Raw genomic sequence first — 7,358 nt, 5'->3', positions numbered from 1 at the left:
TTCCTGACAGATAGACCTCAGTTTGTACCGCTGGGTGGTTCTCTGCCTGAGGTGGAGATGAGTGACACTGGAGCCCCACAAGGGACTGTCCTGTCTCTGTTTCTGTTCACACTGAACACCTCAGACTTTCAGTACAACTCTGAGTCTGGCCACTTAAAGATGTTCTCTGATGGCTCTGCCGTAGTTGGGTGCATCAGAGACGGGCAGGACTCGGGGTACAGAGGGCTGGTTTAACAGGATTGTGGAATAGTGAGGGAAGAATCAACTGCTCCTGAACGTGGTCAAAACCAGGGAAATGGTGATAGATTTTAGGAGGAAGAGGACTGTGATGAGTCCTGGATACATTCTGGGAGAAGAAGTTGCGATGGTGGAGGAGGACAAATACCTGGGTGTTCGCCCCGGCGAGAGACATGACTGGAAAACCAACACCAAGACTGTTTAAAAGAAGGGGATGAGCAGACTCTATTTTCTAAGGAAGCCGAGATCCTTGAACACGTGAGGCAGGATGTCGCAGATCTTTTACCAGTCTGTTGTAGCGAGTGCAGTCTTCTTCGCTGCTTTACGTTGGGAAAGACTAAATAAACTCATCAGAAAGGTTGGATCCATCCTTGGCCACAACCCGGACTCTTTCGAGTGAGTGGTGGAGTGGATGTCACTGAACAAACTGTTATCGATTATGGACAATCCGGAACATCCTCTTCATGACCTACTGAATAGGCAGCAAAGCCCCCGACCCCTTTTCAACAAACTCACTCAGCTCCGTCCTCACAAGGATCGTAACAAAAATCTTCTGCGACAGGTGAACACACATCATAGTTCAATAGTCTCTGCATTGTTGTTTCATACATTATTATTGCAGACTGATACAGTGTTATTGTGTATGTTATTATTCTCTAGTTTATTTTCAGTAAAGTCTGTCCGCTGCTTGCTGTGCTTTTAGATGTTGCTGCTGAAACGAATGAATTTCCCACTCGGAATCAATAGAGTATTTATTATTATTATTATTATTATTATTCTCCAGCCCTTTATCTCTCAACAATCAACTTCCCAGCTCTTTACTTCACTCCTCCCCATCTCCCGGTTTACCCTATCACCTCACCTGCCCCACATTCTGACTCCCTCCCTTCCTTTCCAGTGCTGAAGAAGGGTCTGGGTCTGAAAGGCCGACTGTTCACTTCTCTCCATAGTTGCCGTCTGTCTCCCTGACTTTCCCCCAGCATTTTCCGTCTGTTGTTTTGGATTTCGGCATCTGCAGATTTCCTTCTGTTTGCTCACACGCGCATGCGCAGAGGTATGAGGTAATCCCAAATATCGCGCATGCGCTCTGCAGAGGAGAGGCTCACAAAGACCGGCCGCAGGTAGGAGGGGTCTCCGGTGGGGAATTAATCAGCGGCGTCTGAAACGTGATTGACGGGCTATTACTGTGAGCTCCTGGTGCACTGGTCCTGCACCCCAGGACAGCCCCGGTCCGTTCCCTCTTTCTCAGCCCCACGATCCGTACCCAGTGCCGCCAGGCTTTCGGCTGATGAGCGCTGGGCCGCCGCCGTTTCTGTAGCGCATGCGCATCGCTCTATTGTTCGGTGGCTGACAGACAGGTTTCTGGTTCGTGTGGCCTTCTGGGTAAAGAGGCAGTCATGGATGACAGTCCCAAGCGTTGTTCCCGTACAGTCGAAGGAAATGCGAGCGAATGAATCTCCCAAACACTGCCGTGTTTCAGCTATGTAAATCCGAGGATTAGTAACTCGGAACAAAAATGTAGTTCCCAGTTAATCTCGGTTGAAGAGTTCACCTTCCAGTCAGCGAAAATGTCAATTTGAGCTGTATGGAAATAAAACCTTCCGTCAGATTTAGTTCTCTCTGAGTAAATAACGATATGAAACACCTTTGCCTCGATGACAAGTGACTTGTGGCTTTTACATCACAGAAGTGACGCAGTCCAATGTGAATCGCCACTGCCTTCCACTTTATATTCATTGGCATTGCCATCGATGGGTTCATCACTGTCAATCGGCTGGTGGGAGGGTATCTGAGTAATTGGTAAATCTCCAGGATCATACATGTAGAAACAAGTGCTCTTTGTAGTCTTGTGGAACATGACCAGAACTTGAAATAATACCAAAGGACAGAGGCATATTGAGCCAAGTCTTAGGTTGATTGAAGTCAGAAATAGCGCATTCTCACACAGACGGGAATACAGTCAGAGAATTTGATGGTCAGTCAGAATGTCTGATCGGTGCCTTGTTCGAAGATGATTGTATATAGAAACATAGAAATCTACGATATATTACAGGCCCTTCGGCCCACAGTGTTGTGCCGTCCATGTAACCTATTCGAGACATTTTTCTGCTTTGGATTTCCCAACCGCATTGCACTCTGTTTTCCTGAGCTCCATGTACATATCTAACAGTCTCTCAAAAGACTCCATGGTATCTGCCTCTACCATCATCACTGGCAGTGCATTCCATGCACCTACTACTCTCTGTGTGAAAAACCTACCTCTGACATCCCCTTTGACCCTACTTCCAAGCACCTCAAAACCATGCCCCTCGTGTTTGCCATTTCAGCCCTAGGAAAAAAGTCTCTGGCTATCTACACGATCAATGCCTTTCATCATCTTATACACATCTGTCAGGTCACCTTTCATCCTCCGTCGCTCCAAAGTTCACTCAACCTATTCTCATAAGGCATGTTCTCCATTCCATGTAACATCCTTGTAAATCTCCTCTGCAGTCTTTCTGTAGTATCCACATCCTTCCTGTAATGAGGTAACTGAACTCAAGACTCTAAGTGGGTTTAAAGAAGGTCTTATATAGCTGTAACATTACCTCACTGATCTTGAACTCAGTTCCATGGTTGATGAAGGCCTTCTTAACAACATTGTCAATCAGCGCTGCAGCTTTGAGTGTAAAATTGACATGGACCACAAGATCTCGCTGATCCTCCACATTCCCAATAGTCCCAACATAATATTGTGTTCTGTCTTCAGATTTGATGTACCAAAATAAGCCACAGTACAGTTAACTGGGTTGAACTCCATCTGCCAGTTCTGCAACCTATCTGCGTCCTGCTGTAACCTCTGGAGAACTGTCCACACTCTTCACAACATCCTCAACTTTTGTGTCATCAGCACCCTTCTACTTCCTCATCAAGATCATTTATAAACATCACAAAGAGAAGGAGTCTCAGAACACATCCCTGCAGAACACCACTGGTCACCGTCCCCCATGCAGTATACAAACCATCTACAACCACCTTTGGCTTCTGTGGCCAAGCCAATTCTGGATCCACAAAGCAAGGTCTACTTGGATCCTTGCCTCATTACTTTCTGAATGAGCCTCACATGAGGAATCTTATCAAAAGTCTCACTGAAAGCCATGTACACTACATCCAATGCTCTACCTTCATCAGTGTGTTTTGTTACATCATCAAAGAACTCAATCAGGTTCGTAAGGCATGATCTGCACTAGACAGAGCCATGCTGACTATCCCACATCAGATTATGCTTCTACAAATGCTCACAAATCCTGCCTCTCAGGAGCTTCTCCAACAACTTGCCCTGCACTGAAGTAAGAACCACTGGTCTGTAATGTTCTGGCTGATCTCTACTCCCTTTTTTGAAAAGGGAAAAATGTCTTCGAACCCTCTATTACTTTTCCTCTCCCTATTGATATGCAAAGATCATCGCCAGAGGCTCAGCAATTTCCTCCCTCACTTCCCACAGTATCCTGGGGTATATCTCAAGTTGAGTACCCCCAACTTGTGTTGAAATTGGTAAAATTGTGATGCCAGAGCTCACATTCAGAGGAAATCATACAGAAACATGTAAAATTGTGGAAGGAATAGATAAGATAAAGGCAGGAAAGTTGTTTCCACTGGTAGATGAGACGAGAACTAGAGGACATTGTCTCAAAATTCGGGTAAATTGGGATGGAGATGAGGAGGAACTGCTTTTCCCAGAGAGTGGTGGATCTGTGGATTTCTCTGCCCAATGAGGGAGTGGAGGATTCCTCAGTAAATATATTTAAGACAAGATTGGGTAGATTTTTGCATAGTTGGGGAATTAAGGGTTATGGGGAGAAGGCAGTCGGTGGAGATGAGTCCATGACCAGATCAGCCATGATCTTATTCAATGGCAGATCAGGCTCTAAGGGCCAGATGGCCAACTCCTGCTCCTATTTCTTTTGTTCTGATGTTCTCACCACAGACTAAAACCTCTCCTGAAATATTGTCCTTCACCAATTGATGCCTTTTGCAAATATTTTTACAGGTTTGAAATTGCAGAGCACTTGTGTACGGGAATCTTAAAAACAACAAAACATCAGTTTTTCTGTCTCTGTCTGGATATTTAAGGAGTAACCAAATATTTTCTTTGCAACGCCAACACATCTGTTGTCGATCCTTGGAGATGAAGAAGTATCTCATCCCAGCTGGTAAATGTATTCTGTCTCTGAAATAAAGTTTTCTGTTTTAACTCTGTGTAATTCACTGGAACCAGGAGCTGAGAACACACCAGGATTTGTTCACTGGAGATCAGTTCTCAACTGCACTGATTGTACAAGGCATTCAAACGTCTGACTTTCTGAATTGCCAGAGAATTGATCATAGTGAGATATCATTCTCCTTCTCTCAGTGTGGGAACAGATTCACTCACAGGCTACCCGCAGACACGCCAGTGAGTTCACAGTGGGGAGAGGCCATTCACCCACTCTGTGTGAGGGAGGGGAACCACTCAGTCATCCAGTAATGAAGATACATCAGCAAGTTCACACCATAGTGAGATGCTCCACGTGTTCTGACTGTGGGAAGCCATTCTGTTATTGATGCAAAAGGTATATCAGAAAATTCACCTGTGAGAGGACGTTGACCTGCTCGGACGGTAGGAAGACATTCACACACTCAACCACAACACAGTGACACCAGTGAGTTCACACTGGGGAGAAGCCATTCACCTGCTCTGAATGTGGGAAAGGGTTCACTCAATCATCTCAACTGAATGAACACCAGCGAGTTCACACTGAAAAGATGCCGTTCACCTGCTCAGACTGTGGGAAGGGCTTCACTCACTCCTCCAAACTACAGAGACACCAGCGAGTTCACACTGGGGAGAAGCCATTCACCTGCTCAGACTGTGGGAAGGGATTCGCTCAATTGTCCAACCTACAGACCCACCAGCGAGTTCACACTGGGGAGAAGCCATTCACCTGCTCAGACTGTGGGAGACGATTCATTCAGTCAAATCACCTGCTACAACATCAGTTAGTTCACACTGGGGAGAGACCATTCACTTGTTCAGACTGTGGGAAGAGATTCCTTCAGTCATCTGACCTACTGACACACCAGCGAGTTCACACTGGGGAGAGGCCATTCACCTGCTCTAAATGTGGAAAGGTATTTGCTCGGTCATCTGTGCTGAAGGAGCATCAGCGAATTCACACTGGGGAGAAGCCGTTCACTTGCTCTGAATGTGGAAAGGTATTTGCTCGGTCATCTCAGCTCTTGAGACACCAGCAAATCCACTCTGGGGTGAAACCATTCCTCTGCTCAGAATGTGGGAAGGGATTCACCGATGCAGCTCAGCTGAAAGATCATCAGTTTGTTCACACTGTGGAGAGGCCATTCACCTGCTCTGACTGTGGGAAAGGATTCACTCGGCGTTCTCGACTACTGACACACCAGTTAGATCACACTGGGGAGAAACCATTCATCTGCTCAGAATGTGGGAAGGGATTCACCCATTCCGCTCAACTGAAGGAACATCAGCGACTTCACACTGGGGAATGGCCATTCACCTGCTCTGAATGTGGGAAGGGCTTCATTGGTCATCTCGACTGAAGGTGCATCAGCGAGTTCACACTGGGGAGAAACCTTTCAGCTGCTCTGAATGTGGGAAGGGATTCACTCAGTCATCCAAACTTGTGAGCCACTACCAAATTCACACTGGGGAGAAACCGTTCACCTGATCAGATTGTGGGAAGGAATTCACTCGGTCATCTGAGTTTAAAATACATCAGTGAATTCACACTGGGGGATGCCACTCCCCTGTTCTGAATGTGGGAAAGGATTCACTCAGTCAACTCAATTAAGACTATAAGATATAGGATCAGAAGTCGGCCATTCGGCCTTTCGAGGCTGCTCCGCCATTTAGTCATGGGCTGATCCAATTCTCCAGTCATCCCCACTCCCCTGCCTTCTCCCCATACCCTTTGATTCTCTGGCTAATCAAGAACCTATCTCTCTCTGTCTTAAATGCACCCAATGATTTGGCCTCCACAATTGCATGTGGCAACAAATTCCACAAATTTACCACCCTCTGACTAAAGTAAGTTCTCCTCATCTCTTTTCTAAATGGATGTCCTTCGATCCTGAAGTTGTGCTCTCTTGTCCTAGACTCACCTACCATGGGAAATAACTTTCACATATCTAATCTGTTCCGAGCTTTTAAAATTCAGAATGTTTCAATGAGATTCCCCTCCCGTACCCTCCCCCCCATTCCCCTGAACTCCAGGGAATACAGCCCAAGAGAAGACAGATGCTTCTTGTATGTGTAACGCGCTGTAAGGTTTCACTGCTAATGTAATGGCTTCTTTGTAATGTTCACTGCTGAAGTAACGGTTTCTCTGCAGCAGCAATGTTCGTCTTATGGCTGGCGATAACAGTACTGTGGGATGCATGTCAGTCAATCAGGATTTTGTTGCTCTGTCTCGTGAATCTGGGAGCAGTGGATTTTGCCAGAGACAGAGATGGAGAGAGAAGACGCGAATGGAGAGATTTGCTGGACTGCCGGACAGGGTGGACTCGGAGCGAGGGTCCAAAGGGCAGTGACGATCGGAGGAGGCCGATGGGGACCGATCGGCCTATCAGTGAGCTTCAATTTTGCGCACAGACTGTTTAATAAGATTGGGCCCTTTTTTCAATTTTGTTTCTCTGCTAACCATACAGTCAAAGTAAGAGTTATAAAGCTTAATTGTTTAATCGCAAAGTGTGTTCTGTTTGTTATTTCTGGGCACTGATTTGTAACAGGTCACACATCGAGCAGTATCCACCCAAACGAGATTTCTTCAGTTTGGCCGGGCAGGGGGTTATCACCCCCTAGATTAAGCCGCTAGGCAAAGCGAGATTTAGAATTGTGGGGGCTACGTTCGGGATTGATTCTGTTGGATGCTGTGTAATTACCCTGAGAAATGAACCCGTGGGGCAGATATTTGTGCTCCGGATGAATTGTTAATTCCACTGTTAAGTTCTGTTGAAGTTGCGATTGTGAGCGGAGCCTTGGTAAAATGGCGGATGCAGCTTTTGTCTTCATGCAGACCAGCGCGGAGGTAGCTGGCGGCGGAGATTTCAAAAACAGGGTTCTATCA

General features: G+C 46.3%; 1 pseudogene; it reads left to right on the top strand.

Annotated features, from left to right (window-relative positions):
* The first annotated feature begins 1,634 nt into the window (after window positions 1-1,634).
* LOC134340719 (gastrula zinc finger protein XlCGF8.2DB-like) lies at window positions 1,635-6,972 on the top strand (annotated as a pseudogene).
* Window positions 6,973-7,358: the final 386 nt, after the last annotated feature.

The sequence above is a fragment of the Mobula hypostoma genome, chromosome X2, assembly GCF_963921235.1.
Source record: "Mobula hypostoma chromosome X2, sMobHyp1.1, whole genome shotgun sequence".
Classification (NCBI taxonomy): domain Eukaryota; kingdom Metazoa; phylum Chordata; class Chondrichthyes; order Myliobatiformes; family Myliobatidae; genus Mobula; species Mobula hypostoma.
The sequence above is the reverse complement of the archived record's forward strand: the minus strand, read 5'-3'. Positions and strand labels throughout refer to the sequence as shown.